Genomic DNA, 25,544 nt, shown 5'->3' with positions numbered 1-25,544 from the left:
GAGCAACGGATTCAGGGTACTGGCAGCGGAAGTAGCGCTTCTCGCGCGGGACAGGGGTCCCACACTCGGGGCCTCGCCCACGGATATCCGGATAAGAGACTAATCCGTCGGTTGTTCTAAAACCGAACCCGGAAAAACTTCCTCTACCGGAAAGCACGGGCGATTCCACCAGGATAACTTTTTACTCTAACGTAGTCAAGATCATTTCTGATCGAGATGATCCGATTACATCTATAAGATACTTAGTCAGTTCAAGGAAGAAACTTGCACTTGGATCATTGGGATCAACGCTTTTTTTCCCATTCAAGAGGCACAGCCGTTGATTCCTATCCATAGAACAGTTTCTGTCCGGGATTTATTTTTTTTTTCTATCGTAAAAACAAAAGTTTGAGTCTCGATTTACGGATCCATCAGTCCAGCCTAACCCCATCCGATCCCATGGGTTAGCCAACCGCCCAACCACTGTAGTGATGGGATCCAATTAAAAATTTGGTTAGGTTTTGTCCCGGGTACCAAGGAAAAGAGTTCCAAGGCCCCCTAGCCGGATGTTCATACAAAATAAAACTAGTCACACCACTCACACACCCAATATGAAATTGCCCTTTTTCAACCAGATTCAACCAGTTTAAAACAATCCTTTAATAAAACCATAGTATCATTGATCACCATCTTCCAATTTATCCAATTGATTCTTAGTTTCCCATCATTCCTTCATCAGAGTATCTATGGCATCATTGGCAACTAGAACGCTCAGGAGCCGTTTCGATAGTTCCTAGCCCATAATACTTGGCAATATAATCACTTAACAAGATGGACTCTCGTTGAAGATCAGCAAGATCAACCAACAGATCCATATAAGGAGCCATGGACTCATCCATTGAAGACCAGCAAGGTCAATCAACCAGATCCATGCTCGATTTCAGAAAACAACTCCAACTCTGTTCCAATATCTTCCTCGACGCACGCGTGGGTATCCTAGGCAACCCAGAGCCCGAGCACCGTATGGTCAGCACCCTCTAGGATCCTTCGCAGGTAACCTAGCGCTTCACGCATAGGCCGCTTCCTTGGCCCCTCATCCACCGTACCGGAAGCTCACCATTTTAATCGCACCGAGGCTGGTCAAGACCTCGGCCGACCTTGCTACGCGAGACGTCCTTCATTGACTCCCCGTCAGCAGTTGCAACTTTCTCATCACGACCTTAATCACAAGACGGTCAAAATGCTCCCCCCAGCATTCTTGACATAAAACAATCATTTACAGACAGCATTTACAAACAGCATTTACAAACAGTTTACAATACAATTTCTATTTTAACTTTCATTTTGCCACATTATCCCTCCTCAATCTACATTACTTATTCCATATTCCATTTATATGTATACTCATCCCATCACATCATTTCCATCTCATCACTTCAGATTCCCTCACATCACAATCGTATATTCACATCCATACATCCACAACTATATGCGTACATTCACATCTACATGCATACATCTACATCCCTATGCATACATTCACATCCACATTCACATTCACCTCCATACACCTACATCTACATGCATACATCCACTCCACATTCACATCCACATCTATACATCTACATCTACATGCATACATCCACCTCTACATCCACATCTACGTCTATACACCTACATCTACATGCATACATCCACCTCTACATCCACATCTACGTCTATACACCTACATCTACATGCATACATCCACCTCTACATCCACATCTATGTCTATACACCTACATCTACATGCATACATCCCCATCCACATCCACCTCTACATCTATACATCTACATCTACATGTATACATATACATCTCCATTAACAACTACATCTACATGCATACATCCATATCTCCATTCCCATCTACATCTATACATCTATATCTACATGCATCCATCCACCTCCACATCCACATCTACATCTATACATCTACATCTACATGTATACATCCACATCTCCATTCACATCTACATCTATACCTCTACATCTACATGCATCCATCCACATCTCCATTTACATCCTCATCTACACATCTATTTCTACATGCATACATCCACGTCCCATGCATACATCCACCTCCACATTCACACTCACATCCATACATCTACATCTACATGCAACATCCACATCTCCATGCATAATAAAATTCTTTTAATTAATCTAGGATGATAGTTCCTAGAATATGGTAGGAATTCCTCTTTTTATACTTTGAATGAATTTATTTTATGCGTAATTTCTATAAAAATTTTGCCATAGCTCCGCTACTATGACTGATAAATCTCAATTTTTTTCTAAGGGATAAAGCTCATTATTAAAGAAATAATTAGAATGGTCCCTAATTGGATCATCAATCCATAATGGTCTCTAATTGGATCATTAAGAAAACAATTAGAATGGTCTCTAATTGGATCATCAATCCACAATGGTCTCTAATTGGATCATTAAGAAAACAATTAGAATGGTCTCTAATTGGATCATCAATCCACAATGGTCTCTAATTGGATCATTAAGAAAACAATTAGAATGGTCTTTAATTGGGTCATCAATCCATAATGGATTGAATCATCAATGTGCATAAACTAAAAGCATAGCAAAAAGCCATTAATTTGGCCTCAAGCATAGCTTAATCTTGGATTAAGGAAAAGCTTTATGAAAAGCTTCATTTGGATTGAGAATGGGTCGTGAGTATGACCATTTCTTGAGTGAGAGAGAGAAATTATAAAAACCATTAGAATTTAAATATAAGTGAAAATTAACTTCTATAGCATTTATTAAATTATGTAACTCTTCACTACTATTCACCAATTAACTTCAATAGCATTTAAAAAAAAAACCATACCAATTAAACTTCTCAAGCTTGAGAGGGGTTGAGAAGAGAGAATCATTGAGAAATCATAGAAAAGATCAACATTCAATATACTTACCTTATGATTTGCTTGATTCTTTATTCACGGTAGAGGCCCCCAACCAATCAATTGGTTTAGTATGTTGATGGAGCCACCAATGGGGATTGAAGAAAGAGGGAAGTATCAAAAACTAGTGAAATATTAAAGAATTCACAGTTCTTGGCTTAGGTAGAGTAGAGTAACAAGGCATAAGACACTATATATTTTAGCTTAGGTGGAGTAGAGTAACAAAGCATAAGACTCTATCTAATTTGGCTTAGGTGGAGTAGAGTAACAAGCACAAGAGACTATATATTTTGGCTTAGGTGGAGTAGAGTAACAAAGCATAAGAGATTATATTTTGGCTTAGGTGGAGTAGAGTAACAATGCATAAGACATTATATTTTTTTCAACAAGGGGAGGCTTCTATTTATAGGAAAATTTGAGCTCCTAACCAAACAAACTGATTCTAGAATTTTCCAAGTCAGTTTGGTTGAATTTGGACTAGATTTGGACCTAGTTTGGTTACTTTTTGATTCGGTTTGGTTCCATTTTGATTTGGTTTGGTTCAAGAGAGATGAGAGATAAAAATATCACATTATTTTTGAGTTTAAAACTCATTCAAGCATGTGAAATATGCACCTCCTTTAAAGAATTCCCCTTCCTTACATATGTGTCAAAATTTTATTGCTCATAGTTTTTTACTAATAAACCTTGTACATTTTCAACTCTTCATCTTATGTGAAATGTGCACCTCCTTTAAAGAACTCCTCTTCCTTACATATGTGTCATAGTTTTTTTACTAATAAACCTTGTACATTTTCAACTCTTCATCTTATGTGAAATATGCACCTCCTTTAAAGAACTCCCCTTCCTTACATATGTGTTTATTTACTAATAAACCTTGTACATTTTCAACTCTTCATCTTATGTGAAATATGCACCTCCTTTAAAGAACTCCCCTTCCTTACATATGTGTTTATTTACTAATAAACCTTGTACATTTTCAACTCTTCATCTTATGTGAGCATTTACTCAATTTTTGGGTATCTTCTTTTACAAATTGGATTTATCTCCTCCCTACACATGGATTGATGCTATTGGCCCATAGGAACCTTAATTGGACCATAGTCTAAAGATTTATGAAAATCTAGACCCTTAGGCTAAGGTTCTTTATACCTATTTCCAATTAATTCCAATTGCACATTGGAAAATTCTTTTTAAATTTCTGTTTCAGGGGAGCTCATCTGAATTATAAGAGATATTTTTCTATCCAGAATTATTCAGAATCTGAATATTCTCTCTCTAGAATATTTTCTCTCTCTAGGTTAAAACAGTCACAAACAAGATCTCTTATATTTCAGAAAAGGAATTGATTACAGGAGAATATACTAGACATCAAAAAGGGGTTGGGGGAGGAATCTTACATGCTATAGGAGGGTGATGTATTTGCTCTTATTTCCGGTGAGGGCAATAGCGAGGGAGTAGACTACTATATCTGATGAGTTTCACTAAGCCAAAGTGCATCCTTGACCAGAATACAGTGGATGATCATGGGTTTTCTTTTGACGCCTATAGCATGATGGTGGCAGGCCAGTTCTACTAGCAGATTTAACTTCATCGGGGGAGTCTTGAGTTGCAGTAGTGGAAGTGGGAGTTAGAGGGATTTCAGTTCTCTCATCTAGTGATTGCTACTAGGCTCACTCTTGATCGAGTACAGAGCCGAAAACATAGTTCTCGCCCTCGTTTTTGGCTTCAAGTGGATGACCATGAGAGCATTCTAGAGCAGTTGAGAGCTAGAGAGGGTGCTGCTGATGACTAGATCTCTATCTTGATAGTGACTAAACTCAGACTAGTTGGGTTAGCTCACTTACATTGTACTTAGATTTATTGGGAGTGATTAACCTAATAGCTGGGGTAGCTCGTTTTCATTATGTCTTGATCTTTTGAGTTAGTGGCTAAACCCAGAGTGGCTAGGTTAGCTCACATTATGATTTACTTAGTTGATGTTTTTTATCGTTATGAGTTTTTTCATTATTGAGGAACAGTTTTGGAAGGGAGGAAGTTTTTCACTCACCACATTGAATCAAGGAGAAATACCCAAGATTGTGGGGTAAGGGGGACTTACGTAGATGATGAGCACTATTGTGGCATCATCAAAGACATCCATAAATTTGGATTCCGAACCGTTGAGGTCTTTTATTTTTAATTTAAGTGGTTTACAAATCCCATGAGTAGAGGTCCTAATGCAATAATAATGCAACATCCAAGTGGTCTTAAGATGATAGACTCTACAAGGATTTGGGTATCCAACTAGGATACTCTAGACTTTCCCATGGATTGTGAGCATGTAAATTTCTAAACATATCTATATGTGAGTTTCGATATTTAATTTAACTTCATTTTCTTGGGCCTTAAGAAAAATCTTTGACCTTGGGAGATTGTGTTCCATTTGGATAGCAATGAACTAAGATGGTGGTATCTTGTACAAGCTACTCCTTATGGAAATGCCATTTTCCAAGATCTCAATGTTGAAATCACAGAGGAGGTGGAAGTATCTATGGGGGGCATGCACATCATAGAGATAATACAATCAAGGAGGTGGCCATGGAGGATGAAAATGAGGAGAAGAATGATTAGGAACACACAAGGAAAATGATCTTAACATCAATGATGATCATGGTAATGATTCACATAGTGGAATCAACCTTCTTATTGATCTTCATTCCATGGATCTTGAGGTGGACAAAGAAACTTGTCAAGACCTAATAGAGGATGGGATTAGCATGTAGTTCTTTACAAATTAGGTGTCTTACATTTATAAGAGAAATATGGTATTTTAATCTTTCCTATTTGTACTATAGATGACAAATCCAATACCTAACCTATTTTACATATTATCAAGTATTAGCCATAATAAATTGAAGGCATGGATGCGCAACCACACTCTGTGTGGCCACTACCTCATTGTCTTGTAGTGCTGCCACGCATATGTCAAACACATTGATACAACCTCACCAGTAAAAAATAACATTAAATGTGATTCAATTTGCTCCTAAGCATGCATTTACCTCCAAAAAAGGTAATACAAGCATGTAAAAACATATACTAATATTATTGACTCTTTGATATAGATAGCTTCAAGCCTCAGGGGTTTCACTATATGTAAACCCTCTGTATCATGTTCGTTTCAAGGCGGCCTAATTTAAAAACCCCTTATTTGTGAATTTTTCATGAGTAAAACACACCCTTTTTCTATTCAAACTATGAATACCCCCTTGAAATGGTACCCTTCTGTATGTAAAAAATGTGTTAAAAACAGATTTAATAAATCCCTTCTGCTAAACCCATGCGCTACGCTTACATATTCAGGAGTGACCCCCATGAGCTTCAAGCACCTTGATTATTAGCAATTAAAGAAAAACTAGAATAGCTATGGCTATGGACAATGGCATCAAAGATGGAGGAAGACGTTAACAATGAGATCATTTTTGATACTTTCATGAAAGCTCTCCATCTATTGGGGGTTTCTACACTTTAGTGGGGTTATAATTCACACACCATCTAGCTAACCTAATAGCTCATCCAAGTCATATATTCCCTACCCTCAATGGATCTAGTTGTATACCTTAGAGTCTTCAACCTTGATAAACTCATGACCTTGAATCCCAGTGATAGAACTCCTATGGTCAATAACAATGGTGTAGTTTTTGATGTAATAGAGGATATTGATTTGAGAATGTGTTGTTGAGCCTTATCACTGCTTCTCCAAGTGTAGGGAATGAATAGGCATAATAGGATCCCTAAAAAGCTTTTATGGTTAGTACACCAAGGGCTACAAGATGACTAGAGTGGTATGATCCAAAAAGATATACAAATATACTCCAAGAACCATAAGCATTTAGTTTTTAACCCATACACCATCTTTCTCACCAAGTAGCTCATTCGAGTTCTTATATTCCCTACCCTCATTGGATCTAGTTGTACACCCTATAGTCTTCAACCTCATGCAAATCATTACCTTGAGGCTGAGTGGATCTAGCTTTACACCCTATAGTCTTCAACCTTGTGCAAGTCATTACCTTGAAGCCCATTGGTGATAGAACTCCTATGGTCAACAATAATGGTGTACTTTTTGATGTAATAGAGGATGTGGATTTGAGAATGTGTTGTTGAGCCTTATTATCACTACTTCTCCAAGTGCAACAAGTGAATAGGCACAACAAGATACCTAAAAAGCTTTTGTGGTTAGTACACCAAGGGCTATAAGATGACTCGAGTGGTATGATCCAAAAAGACACGGAAATCTACCAAAAGAACCATAAGAACGTAATTTATAACCTATACATCTTGTATACAACATTGCTCATAAGTGGTCTAACCTATACATCTTGTACACATTTCTCATAAACAATCCAACTGATTGATTAGGCTTGACAATCAGGGGTCCTAACTACTGCTATGGCATTAATGTCCCCATCCTCAATGCCACATTTCTCATAAACAATCCAACTGATTGATTAGGCTTGACAATCAGGGGTCCTAACTACTGCTATGGCATTAATGTCCCCATCCTTAATGCCAATGTCCTCTACATCATCTATAATTTCTCTAATTAATGGAAGCTCTTTTTTACAAAGAGTTGGTGCTTTCTTAGAATTTCAAGGACCTTGCGCACATGATCTTCATGATCTGCAGCATTCTTTGATACACCAAGATGTCATCAAAGAAGAAAAGAACAAAATCATCCGAGTATTCTCTGAGAATATCCTACTTAAGAGGATTAAACGTCGTCGGGGCATTAGTCAATCCAAACGGCATGACTGTGAACTCATAATGTCCATAGGGAGTGTTGAATACAGTGTTTCTATCATAATCCTCAGTATTCCAGTTCCAGGGTCCAAGTTCCAACATTTCCAATTTCCAACCATAAAATCCAAATTCCATTCATACCTTCCTCAACGTACCTATGGCATCATCGGCAACCAGAGCGTCCACCACACCTGGTTAATCCCTCTAGGTTCACCTAGTACTTCACTCAGGGACCGTTTCATGGTTCCTAACTCATAGTACCCAGGAGTATGATCTCATTTATCCATAAATTCCATAAGGGCTCTCCGTTGAAGATCAGCTGCTGCTAGATCAACCAACGAGATCCAGTTTACTAAAAAGGAGCCATGCACTCATCTGTTGAAGACCAACAAGGTCAACCAACCAGATCCATGCCCGTGTTCAGAAAATAACTTGAACTCAATGTTCCATTTCTTCCTCGATGCATGCGTGGGTATCCTAGGTGACCTAGAGCCCGAGCAACGTATGGTCAGCACCCTCTAGGATCCTTCGCGAGGTGACCTAGCGCTTCACTCATAGACTGCTTCCTTGGCCCCTCATCCACCATATCATCGAAAGCTCACCATTTTAACCGAAGCGAGGTTGGTTAAGACCTCGGCCGACCTTGCCATGCTGCGAGACGTCCTTCTTTGACTCTCCGTTTGGCTGTTGCAACATTCTTCACTTAGGTTAACGACCTCTTTTCATAAGATAGTCAAAATGCTTCCCCCAACATTCTTGACGTAAAACAATCTTTAAAAATCAAGTTTCACATGCAAATACAATTTCCAAGAAAGATTCCCATCTTTCCATATCATTCCACATCAATTGACATTATTTCACATCATTCCTTATCATTTCTCATCATTCCACATCATTCCATGTTATTTCACAATATTTCACATCATTCCTTGTCATTTCTCATCATTCCACATCATTCCATGTTATTTCACATTATTTCATATCATCACTCTACATCATTTCACATCGCTAGGTGTGGTGTATCTCTTGGGCTTCCCTCTAGGCTAGGGAGCGGGCATTGTGGGCAGTTTGGGCATCCTCTTGGGCCATGTGGAGTTGCTCCTAGAGTTGGGTGACTGCTTGCATGATGGCTTCGGCACGAGGGTATGCTCCCGGTCCTCCAAGGAGGCTTGCAGTTGGATGTTGGCAAGGAGGGCGGCTTGGAGATCCTGTTGGGTTTTGGATTAAAATTTGTGCGGGCGAGGAGCATAGCTGATTGGGATGCTGTGACTTTCTCATGCTAGCACTGCATATAGTCCGTCATGGATGTGAGAACACCTTGGGAAAGGTTGGATAATCCTTCTGCAAAGTTGGGGACGGTGCCATGGGAGTGCCATGAGAGGACCAAATTCCTTTAAAGAATACTATTGGGAGCAGAAGCAGTTGGCCCCTTACCCAGCTGAGGATATCTAATGTGTGGCACTCAGAGGTGGATGGTGAGGCCGATGGCCCTTCTTTGAGGCGAGCTAGTGGAGGAGAGGGGCAGATTGGCCCCTAGGGCTAGGTGTGGAGTGGAGTAGGTTTTCTTCAAGAAACTGGGATGTTCGACAAATCTCATCTTCCTCTACTACCACTCTACGGCGTGCCTCCTCCTGCTCCTGAAGATCAGAATGATGGCACTTGGAGGGGGTGTGCTAGGTGAAGGCTGTGGCTCAAATATCGTGGGAGGGATGGTGGTACTGCCCTAGAGATAGACAGGTGGGGGAAGCTCCTCTCAGTTGACTACATAGTAGAAGAACTTTGTGAGGAGTAATGAGGCAGCTGGAGCACACGACATGTAGTTCTTTGTGGAGGTATTTAGCCCAAGTGATGACCACAACCGTGGCTTGTAGGAGTGAATGGCCGTGTATGAGTAAACGGCTGTGGCTTGTGGACCAAGAGTGAACGGCCATGGCTTGGAGGAGTGAACAGTTGTGGATGCAAAAGTGAACGATCATGGCTTGGAGGAGTGAACGGCCATGGCTTGCAGGACTGAATAGCCGTGGCTTGCAAAGTGAACGGTTGTGGCTTGCAAGAGTGAACATCCATGTCTTGCCCTTAGAGAGAATTTTTTTGGGCACCCTGTTGATAGGATTTGTACCCTAGGACTATGTGGTCAGCACCCCATTACGGGTTTTGTACTGACTCCTTGCCCAATTGGTGAAGTGGCAAGTTTTGGGCAAGGTAGGTAGCTCTTCTTGAAGCATTGTTGCCTCATGGGAGGGAGCTATTTGAGGGGTTGGTGAGGTAAGAGGTTGAGTAGGAGTGTAATGGGGGAGTCGTATGATGAGGGCACGTGGAGTGGCCGAGGTTGAGGGGATATCACTAGTAGGGGGTAAGAGATTGAGTAGGAGTGTAATGGGGGAGTTGTATGATGAGGGCATGTGGAGTGGCCGAGGTTGAGGGGATATCACTAGGGGAGACAATGGGGTCAGGGGGCATGTCCTTGGTTCCCTTGTGGATCTTTCCTTTGCCATTATCCAATAGAGTGCTAGTGGGGGCAACTGTGGGCTTTGGCCTCCATTGGAAGTGTTGCAGGATAGTAAGCTTGGGGGTAGGGGCATTGCACGTCAGTAGTTGTGGTAGCCAGATTTGCCGATTAACTTCATAGAACTTTAGGGCATTGAGGAGATTTGTGGGGACCCACCTGTAAGTAGTGGTTATGTGAGGATGGGGTGGGCTTTGTCGACAACATCACTGTGGTGGCGGCTTTTTTTGGGTGTTTTCCTTGGTCCTATAGGGTTGTGGTTACAAACGTGAGGTTGTGGTAGCTTGTCGATGTGTCTAAACATTTGGGGTTGCCAAGGTTTAGGAGGAAAGGTGCGTTCTTTGGGGAATCCATAGGGTGGTAGCACCCTAATGTAACCTTGTGCAATGAGGATCTTCTTGGGCACCCAACAATGAGTATTGGTGGTTTGTGTGGAGCCGGGGCAAGCTGGTACATGCTAGCAATTTAGTGGTGTTAGCCGGGTTAGCAAGCTTCGTAGGCAGGGTTTGACATGTTCCAGAGTTTACTAATGAGGCTTTACTGGGTGGAGGAGCTTGGTAAAAGAAGGGCCTCTTTTTGGGTGGCATGTCTTTGTCCTTGTCGGTAAGTAGGGAGTTGTGGTGAAGGGGATTGGTAACCTTGTGGAGGTGAGATTGGCAAGGGCTCCGGCTCTTCGTATGTCATAAGGATAGTAACTTGCCCTGGGGCTAGTTGTAGTGTTGTCGTCCTTACGTCGATGCTGTTTTTTTTGGAAACCTATTTTCTTTTTAGATAGCATCTAGGAGCTAGCACAATTATGTTAGATAGGAAGTTGTAATGTTTATATGTTGGTTTAGAATGAGCTTTTGTTGGCCAATATGGTCGACATAGTTTGAAATCTATCTAATCAACTAGGGCAAGTGGGTTCTTACAAGGCCATACACCTACTAAAAAGGGAAAGCTATTCATGAAGATGCATGGGGAGAGATCCAAAAGAACAAAGGTGTTAAAAAAGGAAAGGGAAGGTGGGAGCTTGAAGAAATCGTGAGAGGCAAATCCATTTTTGAAGGAAGGAAGGTAGGAAAATTTTTTCTTTTTGGATTTTCTAAAAGGGGCTTTGGCTGAGTGTCACGGGCGGGGAGAGCGGGAGAGTGGATAGCTCTGAATTATAGCTTTGTAGAATATATATATATATATATATATATATATATATATATATATATATATATATATATATATATATAAGCTTTTTGAAGCTATAATGGTTTTGAGAGAGATTATTGATGAGGGGTTGTTGATGAAGATGCAGTAGGCTATGACTAAATTTGTGGGCATTATGTTGTCTCAGTCTCTTCTCTTTCAATGTGCATGTGTGAATGTAGGGTTAGCAAAACCAATCCAGTAGAGGAAAAAAGCTTAAAGCTATCTGCTTGAATCTTGTAACCTGTTATCTTGCTCACTAGTTGATGAGAATTGAGCATCTTCATGTTATTTTAATTTCTGTGAGAGTGTTCCTGTTTTTATGTTGAATATTGTCTGTGAGTTGTAAGAATGGTTGTCTTTGGTGTCAGTTGAAATGTTGGTTATTGAGTTTCTATGAGTCAAGAGATATTAGGTCAGGGAGGACGTAGCTCCCTGTGGTTTTCTTGGTTGTCTTTATGAGTGGTGTCAGTTGAAGGGTTAGGGCAGAGAAAGTCAGTATGATAATCGATTCTAGAGGGAAAATTCTTGTAGGTGTGTAGGTCAATTAGTGTGAGCATGGAAGATAGAGGATTCAATCATGGTTTCTTCTGTTAGATTAGTCTCACCAAGTTTCCTTATAGTACCTACTACATGTAGCTACACATCCTCTCATAAGTGTTCAGGTCATGAGCTATTAGGACTAGGAAGAGTTAGACCCAAGAGCTCATTGAGGAGAGCCAGGCCCAAGAGTTGACTGAATCAACTCTAACTAAGCCAGAGCTGACTAAATCGAGCAATTAAAAGAGCTGATTAAACTAATGCTGACTGAGTCAGTGACTCAGAGAGCTGATTGAGGCAGTTCTGACTCAGAGGAGCTGATTGAATTAGTGCTAATTGAGGTAGCTTTGACTGAGTTAGCACTGATTGAATTAGTGCCGATTAAGGCAGTTCTGACTGAGTCAGCTATGACTAAGTCAAAGCTGATTGAATTAGTGTTGATTGAGGAGAGCCAGACTGAATGACTGATTTAGAGCTTGTTGAATCAGCGCTGAGTCAGAGCTGATTAAGGAGAGCTAGGAAGGGACCTGATTGAATAAGATGATAGAGCCAGTAAGAGAGTTATTTGAAAAGGAGCTGACTGAACTAGTGTTGACTGAATCAGTGTTGATTGAATGAGGAAGAGTTAGGAATAGAGCTATCTGAATAGGAGCTGATTGAACCAATACTGATGGATTGAATTAGTGCTGATTGAGTCAAATGTGATTGAGTCAGCTCTGATTGAGTCAAATCTGATTGAGTCAGCTCTGATTGAGTCAAATTTGATTGAGTCAGCTCTGATTGAGTCAGATCTGATTGAGTCAGCTCTGATTGAGTCAGCTCTGTTGAGTCAAATCTGATTGAGTCAAATCTGATTGAGTCAAATCTGATTGAGTCAGCTTTGATTGAGTCAGCTCTGATTGAGTCAAATCTGTTTGAGTCAAATCTGATTGAGTCAGCTCTGATTGAGTCAGCTCTGATTGAGTCAAATCTATTTGAGTCAGCTCTGATTGAGTCAGCTCTGTTGAGTCAAATCTGATTGAGTCAAATCTGATTGAGTTAAATCTGATTGAGTCAAATTTGATTGAGTCAGCTCTGATTGAGTCAGCTCTGATTGAGTCAAATTTGATTGAGTCAGCTCTGATTGAGTCAGCTCTGATTGAGTCAAATCTGATTGAGTCAGCTCTGATTGAGTCAGCTCTGATTGAGTCAAATCTGATTGAGTCAGCTCTGATTGAGTCGGCTCTGATTGAGTCAAATATGATTGAGTCAGCTCTGATTGAGTCAAATCTGATTGAGTTAGATCTGATTGAGTCAACTCTGATTGAGTTAGATCTGATTGAGTTAGATCTGATTGAGTCAGCTCTGATTGAGTCAAATATGATTGAGTTAGCTCTGATTGAGTCAGCTCTGATTGAGTCCGATTAAGTCAGAGCTGATTGAGTCAGCTCTGATTGAGTCCGATTAAGTCAGAGCTGATTGAGTCAGCTCTGATTGAGTTGGATCCGATTAAGTCAGATCCGATTGAGTTAGATCCGATTAAGTCAGATTCGATTGAGTTAGATCCGATTAAGTCAGATCCGATTAAGTTAGATCCGATTAAGTCAGAGCTGTGATTGAGCTAGAGCTAATTAAGTTAGAGCTAATTGAGTCAGACTTGATTGAGTCAGCTCTTTGATTTAGTTATTTTTTATTGAGTCAGCTCTAATTGAGTTAAAGCTGATTAAGTTAGAGCTGATTAATGTAAGATTCCTCCCCAACCTCTCAAGATGTCCAGCATCTTCCCCTGTAAATCAAATCCCTCTTCAGAAATATAAAAGATCTTGTTTCTACCTGTTCTGGCTTAGAGAAGAGAAAAAGTTCTAGAGAGAGGTTATTCAGATTTTGAATATTTTTGGATGGAAAAATATCTCTTCTTATTAAAATAAGTTCCCCCGAAACAAAAGTTCAAAAATATTTTCAAAAGTTGCATTAGAAATCAAGTATAATCTGTTCAAGAGGCCTTATCCTAGGGGTCCAAATTTTTAAAAAAAATTTAATTTAAGATTTTAAGGGACCAATCAGATTCATCCAAATGTGTGGAGAAGATAAATAGAAGAAATAAAGAAAATCCCTCCCAAAAATGAGTAAATACTCACATAAGATGAAGAGTGGACTAAGGACCAAAGGAATTACTAAAAAAATAGATTTTTGACACCTCACAATAGGAATTCCCCCCTCATGAAGGAGGCGCCTACTTCACATGTGTGTGGTGGAGTTTAAGATTATCAAAATTTGAGATATTTCATCTCTCCTCTCTCCTAATTAAAGTCTAGTTCCAAAAAGTAAGCTAAATTGACCTAAAAATGGTCAAGAATTGACCAAACTGATCTGAAAATTTCTAGAATCAGTTTGCTTGGTTAGAAGCTCACTTTCTTCTTTAAATAGAAGCCTCCCCCTTTGTTGAAGCTTAATAGTGTTTTATGCACTATTACTCTGCTTCTCCCAAGAGCCAAGAACTATGAATTTCTTAATAATTCACTAGTTTTTTACTTTTCCCTCTTCTATAAAATTGGTGGCCACTCTTGTTGCAAACAAGAGTAGATCACTCAAACCATCAAGCCAAAGGAAAGCTCCCATTTCATGTAAGTAAGAAATCTTACTTTTTCTTATTCTTTTAATGGTTTTCTAAATTGTTTGTTATCTTAAAATGATAAACAGATGCTATGCCTTCTTTGAAAGGCTTTCCCCCTCTCTTATTCTGAAAATCAGCCCTTCTTTATCCTAGTTAAGTGATCTAATTGTTGGAATTAAACTTTTCATATTGTTTCTCTCTTGAAAGTGAAAATTGATTAGTTTAGAGTGCTTAAAACCAATTGGGGATAATTTTTAAGTAATTTTAAGTTAGGAAATTTTGAAAAATGGTCAACCATACAAAGGAGGTTATGGCAAAATTTTCTAAAAATTGGTGAAATAAGTTTTATCTTTTATTATCCAAAAAGAGTAATCCCCACCAATTGTGTATTCTAAAAGTGTAGTTTTCATTTTATGCATAGAAAGATGCATAAAGAAATTTATTTTTATTTCAAAAGAATTATTGTCATCAATTTTCATTTTATGCATAGAAAGATGCATAAAGAATTTTATTTTTAATTCAAAAGAGTTATTCTCATCAATTTTTATTTTATGCGTAGAAAGATGCATAAAGAAATTCATTTTTAATTCAAAAGAGTTATTCTCATCTATGCATAGAAAGATGCATAAAGAAATTCATTTTCATCAATTTTCATTTTATGCATAGGAAGATGCATAAAGAAATTTATTTTTATTTCAAAAGAGTTATTCTCATCAATTTTGATTTTATGCATAAATAGGTGCATAAAGAATTTATTTTTATTCCAAAAGAATTATTCTCATCAATTTTGATTTTTTGCATAAAGAAATTTAGTATTATTTCAAAAAAGTTATTCTCATTAAAATTGAATTTATGCATAGAAAGATGCATAAAAGATTTAGTTTTATTTCGAAAGTGTTATTCTCCTTAAAATTGAAATTATGTATAAATAGATGTGTAAAGAATCTTTATATAAAAAATAAGGATTCTCTTGCATTCTAAGAATGGATGTGATGAGATGGGATGTGAATCAAATAGATGAGAATGAATAGAGAATAGATGTGATGAAAATTGAAGTAATGAGAATGAGAGGTAGATAGATGTGATGATATGTGATATGAATCAAATAGATGAGAATGAATGGATGGATAGATGTGATGAGAATGAGAGGTAAATAGATGTGATGAGATGGGATGCGAATCAGATAGATGGGAATGGATGGATGGATGGATGTGGATGTATGTGAAGAATACAAGTGGATGTATGTTAAAGTATGGATGTGGATGTATGTGAAAGGATAGATGTGGATGCATGCGTATGTGATAAGTATGGATGTGGATATATGTGAAAGGATAGATGTGGATGTGTATGTGATAAGTATGGATGTGGATGTATGTGAAAGGATAGATGTGGATGTGTATGTGATAAGAATGGATGTGGATGTATGTGAAAGGATAGATGTGGATGTGTATGTGATAAGTATGGATGTGTATTTATGTGAAAGGATAGATGTGGATGTGTATGTGATAAATATGGATGTGGATGTATGTGAAAAGATAGATGTGGATGTGTATGTGATAAGTATGGATGTGGATGTATGTGAAAGGATAGATGTGGATGTGTATGTTATAAGTATGGATGTGGATGTATGTGGGAGAATATATGTGGATGTAAATGTGATGGATATGAACGAGAATTGAAGCGATGAGATATGAAGTAAATTGGATAGATATGAATGATAAGGGATGTGAATAAATGATATAGGATGTGAATGAATGTGATAGCATATGAATCGGGATGTGAATGAATGATATAGGATGTGAATGAATGATAAGGGATGTGAATGGATGTGATAGCATATGAATCAGGATGTGATGTGAATGGATGTGATGTGATGTGAATCGGGATGTGAATGAATGATAAGGGATATGAATGGATGTGATGTGATGTGAATCGCGATGTGAATGAACGATAAGGGACATGAATGAATGTGTTAGCATGTGAATCAGGATGTGAATGAATGAGATGTGATGAGAAATGAATGTGATAAGATGCGATGTAAACTAGATAGATGTTAATGTATGTGAAGTGATAAGATATGTGGGTAGATGCAAGTGGGTGAGATTTGATGAGGATAAATGAGGAAATAAGTGATGAGATAGAAAAAGATGTGATTATATGAGAATGGGAATGCTTATGAAATAAAGTGGATTGATGTGTGGATAATGTGGATTGATGTGCATGGATGTTTGGATAATGTGGATTGACGTGTGGATTGATGTGGATGATGTGGATTGGTGTGTGTATGATGAGTGAATGATGTGGATTGATGTGGATGATGTGGATGGATGAATGGATGAGGTGGATTGATGTGTGGATAATGTGGATTGATGTGCATGGATGTTGAATGATGTGGATTGACGTGTGGATTGATGTGGATGGATGTGGACATATGGATGATGTGGATGTATGGATGATGTGGATTGATGTGTGGATGATGCGATTTGATGTGATTTGATGTGGAATGATGTGTGGATGATGCGATTTGATGTGATTTGATGTAGGAATGATGTGATGTGATAGGGATCGATGATGAAAAACAAAATTGTGGTAAGATGAAAAAAAGATGGTGTCTAATGTGAAAGGATGCGGAGTAATGAGAAAAGATAGAAATATTGTTAGAACTATATTTGTTTGTGAAATCTGTTTTTAAATGACTGTTTTATGTCAAGAATATTGGGGAAGCATTTTGACCGTCTTGTGAATGAGGTCGTGGAGACCTATCTGTTAAAGTTGCAACTGCTGACGGAGAGTCATCGGAGGATGTCTCCCTTAGCAAGGTCGGCCGAGGTCTTGACCAGCCTCGGTTTGATGAAATGGTGAGCTTCCGGTATAGTGGATGAGGGACCAAGGAAGAGGCCTTTGAGTGAAGTGCTAGGTGACCTACGAAGGATCCTAGAGGGTGCTGACCATACGGTGCTTGGGCTCTGGGTCACCGAAGATACCCACGAGTACGTCAGGGAAGATATTGTGGAACAAGGAGTAAGAGTTATTTTTGAATTCGGGCATGGATCTGGTTGAGTGACCTTGCTGGTCCTCAACGGATGAGTCCATGGCTCTTTTATATGGATCTATTGGTTGATCTTGCTAATCTTCAATGAAGATTCCATCTGGATATTTTTATGTGATTATACTGTCGGGTACTATGAGCTAGGAACTATTGAAAAGACCCCTGATGAGTGAACAGGTGGTGAGCGTTCTAGTTGCCAATGATGCCATAGGTACACCGATGAAGGAAGGAATTAGAAATTAGGATTTAACTAGATAATTAGAGGATTATGATCAGTAACACTATGGTTTCATTAAATGATTTTTTTAAAGATTGTTGAATTTGTGAAAAAGGCAAGTTCATATTGGGTGTGTAAGTGGTGTGACTAGTTTTATGTTTGCATGAATATCCGGCTAGGGGACCTGGGAACTCTTTTCCCTGGTACCCGGGACAAAACCTAACCAAATTCCTAATTGGATCCCATTACTACAGTGGTTGGGCGGTTGCCTAACCCATGGGATTAGATGGGGTTAGGCTAGGCTGATTGGTTCCGTAAATCGAGACTCAATTTCTGTATAGTACGATAGATGAGGTAAATCCTGGATAAAAATTGTTCTATGGAAAAGAATCAACGGCTGTGCCTCTCAATGAGGAAAAAAGCGTTGGTCTCTATGATCCAAGTACAATCTTTTCCCTGATTTGATTATGGGACTTACGGGTTCGGTCATATCAGTTCAGTTAGTTTAGGCTTTTGAGTACGTTAGAGAAAAGTTATCCTGGAGGAATCGCCCGTGCTTTCCGGGTAAGGGAAGTTTTTCCGAGTTCGGTTTTGGAAGAACCGATGGATTAGTCTCTTGTCTGGATATCTATGGGCGAGGCCCCGAGTGTGGGACCCTACCCCGTGCAAGAAGTGCTACTTCCGCTGCTAGCACCCCCAAATTCGTTGCGCAATGGGGTCAGGGATCTTACAATTAAGTTAGAGATGATTAGTTAAGCTACTTCCGCTACTAGCACCCCCAAATTCATTGCGCAGTGGGGTCAAGGATCTTATGATTAAGTTAGAGCTCTGATTGAGTCAGAGATGATTAGTTAAAGCTCTAATTGAGTCAGGGCTCTGATTAAGTCAGATATCTAATTAAGTTAGAGTTCTGATTAAGTCGTCAGAGCTATAATCTCTGATTAAATCTAAGCTAGTTTAGGGTTGATTGAGTCACAACTAATTGAATTAGGTCTAATTGAATTAGACCTAATTGAGTCAAATCTCTCATTAAATCAGACCTTTGATTGAGTCAGCATTGATTGAGTCAGCACTGATTGAGTCAACTGTGATTGATGGAGTCAGTTGTGATTGAGTCAGTTGTGATTGAGTCAACTCTAATTGAGCTAGAGCTGATTAAGTTAGAGCTCTGATTGAGTCAGAGCTGATTTAGTTAGAGCTCTGATTTAGTCAGAGCTGATTTAGTCAGAGCTCTAATTAAATTAGAGCTAATTGAATCAAACTTGATTGATTGAGTCAGACTTGATTGAGTTAGAGCTAATTGAGTCATACTTGATTGAGTCATACTTGATTGAGTCATACTTGATTGAGTCAGACTTGATTAAGTTAGAGCTAATTGAGTCAGACTTGATTGATTTAGAGCTACAGCTAATTAAGTTAGAGCTCTGATTGAGTCAGAGTTGATTCAGAGCTCTAATTAAATTAGAGCTAATTGAATCAAACTTGATTGATTGAGTCAGACTTGATTGAGTTAGAGCTAATTGAGTCATACTTGATTGAGTCAGACTTGATTGAGTCAGACTTGATTGAGTTAGACGAGTTAGAGCTAATTGAGTCATACTTGATTGAGTCAAACTTGATTGAGTTAGACTTGATTGAGTTAGACTTGATTGATTGAGTCAGACTTGATTGAGTTAGACGAGTTAGAGCTAATTGAGTCATACTTGATTGAGTCAAACTTGATTGAGTCAAACTTGATTGAGTCAAACTTGATTGAGTTAGACTTGATTGAGTCCAACTTGATTGAGTCAGACTTGATTGAGTTAGAGCTAATTGAGACATGTAATATTGAATGGTGTGTGGGTGTTGACCAAAAGAGTGAAAAAGGAGTTGCCACATGGATGATGATGTGTAAAGTGGGATAAGGCTAGAAGACCTATATTATTGTATGGTTCATTTTGTAATAGAGCAATAGAACTTGTGTTGAGTGTGCAATCTCTCTCTCTCTCATGGAGTTCTTAGTGTGGTATAATCCACCTTAATTATGTTGCTTAATCTATTTCTATCAGCATGATCAATCCCATTTTTGGATTGTTAACTTACAGATCTCCAAAATCATGGGCAAATATGACGGAACAACAAATCCTATTCAACTCATTCAAATTTTGAACAGAGGTGTGAAGCCTTTGGAAATCCAAACTACCCCACCAAGGTACATGCGTTGAACCTATGCTTAGAGGGAAAATCTAGTCGATGGTTCATCACATTGATGCCGGCAATCAAGATCAACTTCAGAACCTTGAAAATAGCCTTTATCCATGGCTTTTCAAGATAAGGTGATCGGTGGAGTGTAGTGAAAGAACTCTATTCAATTGAGCATAAACCAAACGAAACCATTAGAGACTTTATCCTTTGGATAAAACTCTTGGACTCACGATGTAAGTCATGGGAAAAATTAAATGATTCTCAATTGAAGATATGTTTCATGATGGGCTCAAAGAATAACAGCTTACACAACTTGATCATTGTAGCCAACCCGGAAACATTCAATGAATGTTGTAAAAAAGCAGTACGTTTAGATGACAACATGTTGGAAGATGATCATGCTACGATATGTTCCTCATCTAAACCAAGTGAAGCAATGACAAAAGAAATATTGATCTCGGAATTATCATTTCCCAAATTCTATGCAACCTTGCTTAAAAGCTTTCAATCGACATCTCTAAGAGAGGATGAGCTCCTTCAAAACCAACCATCCTTAATGCCTCTACAAGTGAGGAGCAAAATGCCTTGTGTTAAGTGCAATCACTATGACCATCCCAATCCCCATTGTGCATACAAGGCACCTATCTTTCTGTATTGCTATATTGTAAATCCTTTGATCATGATACTACAAAGTGTCCCAATTCATCAACAATTGACTTAAACCCTCCATCTCCTGTGCACCAAACACAAACAGTCGAAAGGGTAGAAACCGCTATTGTCATGGACCTAACAAAGTGGCAGATTGTACAATTTAGAATACTTCCAATTCATCAACAATTGACTTAAACCCTCCATCTCCTGTGCACCAAACACAAACAGTCAAAAGGGTAGAAACCGCTCAAGAAGCGATTAATCAAACACTTCAATGTTTCTATTGTCATGGACCTAACAAAGTGGCAGATTGCACAATTTAGAATACTTCCATGCCCATAGTCAGTGACACTTTGCAACTCATGTGTGAACGATGTGGCATTGATCACATGTTCCAAGATTTCCCAAGGTGAGTTGCTTCAATGAAACTTGTCTCACAAAATCCAACTTGTCCAAGATTTCCCAAGGCGAGTTGCTTCAATGCAACTTGTCTCACAAAATCCAACTCTTAACATCTTAAGTGTACAAAATGAAAAATTGTCCATGGTACCCTTGAATGTTTGTACATGCTTACAAGCCAAGGCACGAGAGACACTAAAAAATAATGCTAAAGATTACACTTCGAAATGGGTAGAAGAACATTTCATAAAGTAAAAACCAAAAGAGAAAACAAAACCTTCTAAACCCAAGAAAAACAAGGGGCATCAAACTATCCAAACCAAAGTTGAATTAAAGGATAGGGAAAAGGAGCTTGTGGGGGACATAAACCCAAAAGAGGCAAAAGCTACACATGATGCAGAAGCATCCACCTCAAAGGCCACCACACAAACCACAAAATCCTTATTTGCGACACAAGATACAAAAGCCCAAAAGAAAATTTGATCTCATCACATGGGCAAACATAATAAAAACCTGACAATCCAAAGAAAGTCATAAGATGAAACATGTTCTAATATGTTGGTAAGTGAGGATGAAACAAGCTCTATGCACTTCCCAGACCAATCCAGAAACTAGAACCCACCCAACCACCCCAAATTGAAAATCATGATCATATGACATATGCAGAATGCAAAAAGCAAGCTCAGGAGAGCATGCTTAGCATGGTTGAGTGTCTTATAGGATCACCGGTTTTGATTGAACCTAATAATGTTAATCCTAAAAAAGCAACCAAAATACAAAACCCAGAGGAGTACCGCTTCCCCTTTCAAGAGGAAGACATACTCTCTACAAAAGAGTCAGAGACAGATTGCACGAATTATGTGGTTGAGAAAGCACGTGAGGAATTTGATGAATCCCTTATAAAATTAAAGCAGTCTCTCAAAACCTCATTTGGAGGAAGGCTCTTCTCTCATGGTGGTGGTGAAGCCAACATAGCATCAGAACTTGCACCTTTAAGGGCTCAACATGAGTTATGCCAAGACATAAAGAGCTCCATAGAACGAGACTATGAGGATTCACAAGTTTCCAAATAGAACTCAGTTATTAGAATTGTCAGAGGACCGAGTGTACCATTGTACACATTGGGGACTCTTGAAAAAGTTGAGAGCCAGAAAGAGGACGAAAGTGAATGGGAATATGAAACAAAAATGGGATCTAAAGCTAAAACACAAACTGAAACATCCATGGTTTCTCTTGAAGATTCTATCATGGTATGGTTAGATTTTCCTATAGGCACATGATGATGTTAAGTAGAAATGCGCATTGATTAGCCCTTGAGAGGTCTCCAAGCTCTACAACTCCTTGAGAAGCAATTCCACTGTGCCTCCGCAAGCGTTATCACACTGTCGTGTTGCACTATGGGTACTCATCCCTCCTCTCACCTCACTTCACTCACACACACTCACTAGCATGCATTAGGGAGAGAGATTAGCAAGAGGATTAGCAAAAGACTCTATTGCACAATGGGAGAGTCTATTGTATTATGAGAGAAATTCACTTATATACATGGCCATAAGTGTTCACACTCACTTAAACTGTGGCTAGCCGGGCACTTTAGGCTCATAAGAGGCCTAATACTATTACAATGACTACTCACATAATACATCCATGAAGTAAATCACTTAGGACTTCATCCTACATACTGCCACATGCTCTTGAAGCGGGAATCGCGATAAATACTCCGTCACATGATTATGGGCGCCCGTCCAAGTTGTAGTTTTGGACACCATTGCTTCATATCTTGAATGTATGACCTTTTGGTGTATCTACTTTGACTCCTTGATGGTGGTAGTTCTTGTTAACACTAGGGATAGATTAACATTGCCCCCTTCCTGATGTCGATTGTGTCCTTGTGATCACGTCGTTGAAGACGTTTGTGTGGGGAGAATGGACAAGCTTTGTCGATGGATTTGATGTTGAATGATGTTCAATGGTCTTTTTCCCTTTGCAAGGAATAAGAAAAGCTAGTTAGTGAATGAAAAGGTTAGTGGGTTATTGGGATTTCTTAATGGGGTGGGGACCTATTCCTGCATGCTTCTTCCCATGCGCTTTTTATGCTTTTATTCATATTAAAGTGCTCTTATGCAGCAGATATACTTGAAGTACAATAAGTGAGTCATATAGACTCTTATTGACCTGCTTTGTGTTAAAGTCGTCCCACTAGTTGGTGAGGATTGAAAGAATTACGTCGACTTGCGAGGCTATTATAGATATCTTCACTAAGGATTGGAGATCATTGATTTGTGAAGATGGTAGCATTTTTTGGAGAGGTTTGTAATTTGAAGGAAAATTCTAGGCAATGGGTTGTACCATTGACCAGGCTTTCACCCACCATGCCCCCCCATCCAAAGATGTACCTGGAAGTTGTCGATGGTGAGGCTTTGGTGCAAATGTCCTCCAGTGCATGAGTATGGATATGTACTCTGCTACATTATCTTAGCTAAAAGAATAGTAAGCGATAAGCTTAACACAAGATATAATGGCTATTGAAGATGCTTGGGAGTTGCTTGTGATATTCTACCACTTCAAGGTAGGCCATATGTGTGACTCCCTTGTGTTGTTTGTTTGTTTTTTTTTTTCCCCACCTTGTGAGCAATAGGTTCTTGTGGCTGCTCTCCTTTTTGAGAGAATAGGTTCTTATGTCTTTCATGTAGTTTCTGCACTTATGCTTACGCTTCACATCTAGAGGGGTGAAAAGAGCATTGTGAGTTTGTCTTTAATGCGCTCATAATAAGTCTCCATTGAAGATGTGGAAATTGATTCTTGAATTTTTGGCTCAAATGTTATTGAGGCGATAGATAAGATTGTTGGTTGGTTACCATTGGGGTTGCTTGAACACACAAGTCCTTGTGTAGGTACTGAATGCACTAGAGTGGTTAAGTGACTTGCTTGGTGTTGATTAGGCCTCCATTCTTATCGAGCTTTAGGTGAAGCTATTGGGGTTAAAGTCGATAGTGAGGCTGTCTTCACTTTGTTCAATTTTTGTAACCATATGATGGGATTACCATCATAGTATCCTTGTTGTTGAAGCATGTGCACATGCACCCATCTTTGATGAACATTATAAATTGGTGGCTGATGCTTTTGGTGCTGAGGCTTTCTTCTTTGTGCAAGCGTAGGGGACTTTGTGATGCGCTTGGAAATCCAAGCGTTTCTATTTCCTTGGTAGTATCCTTGTGCTTGCAGAGTAATCTTTTGGGTATCCACACTTGCTGGATGTTAGAGTTCGCTGAGGAACTTGCATAGGCTTTTTTGGAGAGTGTTGTGGAGTACTTTTATCTTTCCTTGGCCTTTGAGTGCTCGGTTGAGGAAGAGGCTTTGATGATCGAGGCACCCAAATTTCACTGGCACCTTTGTAGTAGCCTTGAGCTACAAGTAGATGCTTCTCCACCCAGATCCTGATACCATTAAGATACCTTGATTTTGGTTGTCTTGGTGGAGTTTTCTTTTTGGTTGATGCAGAAGGTTTGGGTCCCTCCTTGACATTAGTTGGTGTGATGAGGTTACAGGTTTGGGACTCATGTGCATTGTTTGACGATGATGAGGCTTGAGTCTCGTGCGGAGTGGATGTCAATGATGATAATGTATGTAGCCATCTTCTTTGGTGAGGTTAATTGATGAACAGGCATAGGCTCTGGGGCTTTTCCTTTGAGTTCCATTTTAGAGATAGATGGAGTCGGTTAGGGATCCTCTTTAGGAACAGCTATTGATTGCGAGTTTTTGGCATTGGATTTTGTTGGTGAGGATGGAGTGGAAGGGTAGATGCTTTGTTTGAGTGGTCATTGATGCAGATGATAGGTCTTTGTATAGAGGGGCTTTCGAGGAAGAGGCTTGTAACTTTTTGCGTTTAGCATCATAGAAAACCATTAGGGTTGGTTCCTCTTCCTTGCAGTATGGTATTGTCAACTTTGTATCGTTGACCATCATGATGACCCTATCACTGGCAAAGCACAGTGGTGTTTGGGTGTAGTAATAGTCCATTTATGTCCCAAGATTAAATCTGCTTCCAACACATACTCAACCACAAAAAACTTGCAAGTATAAAGGGGTTAGTTTCAATATATATTTTATGTTCAAAGTACCCCAAACATGGCATGTTCAAGTCTTGTGTAAAGGGAATTCTTTCAAGATGAGGCGTGAGTGTTGGTTGACCTAACAAATCCCATAACTCGAGGGTCATGAGATTTTTTTCTGGTGTTGGATAAAGCTGTGCTTGAGCTGTGGTGATTTTATTGGAAAGTTCCAATCCAACCAGAATCCTAGGGATCTTTTCATTAAGATATGTTGGAAGTTCCATCTCCTCTAAGGTCTCTTCATTTCGTTAATAGCAATTGTACAATGTCTGCAGGAGAGTTCAAGGTGACTATTTGCATGGATTCATCAATTGAATACAATGAGTCACATATCCAAGTTTTGCCAAAAGGATGACATCATACTCAAGGGAATCTAGGATAACATGGAATGTAAA

Source organism: Cibotium barometz, chromosome 36, assembly GCF_041138505.1.
Source record: "Cibotium barometz isolate CiBa-2024 chromosome 36, ASM4113850v1, whole genome shotgun sequence".
NCBI lineage: Eukaryota > Viridiplantae > Streptophyta > Polypodiopsida > Cyatheales > Cibotiaceae > Cibotium > Cibotium barometz.
Note: the sequence above shows the minus strand (reverse complement) of the source record.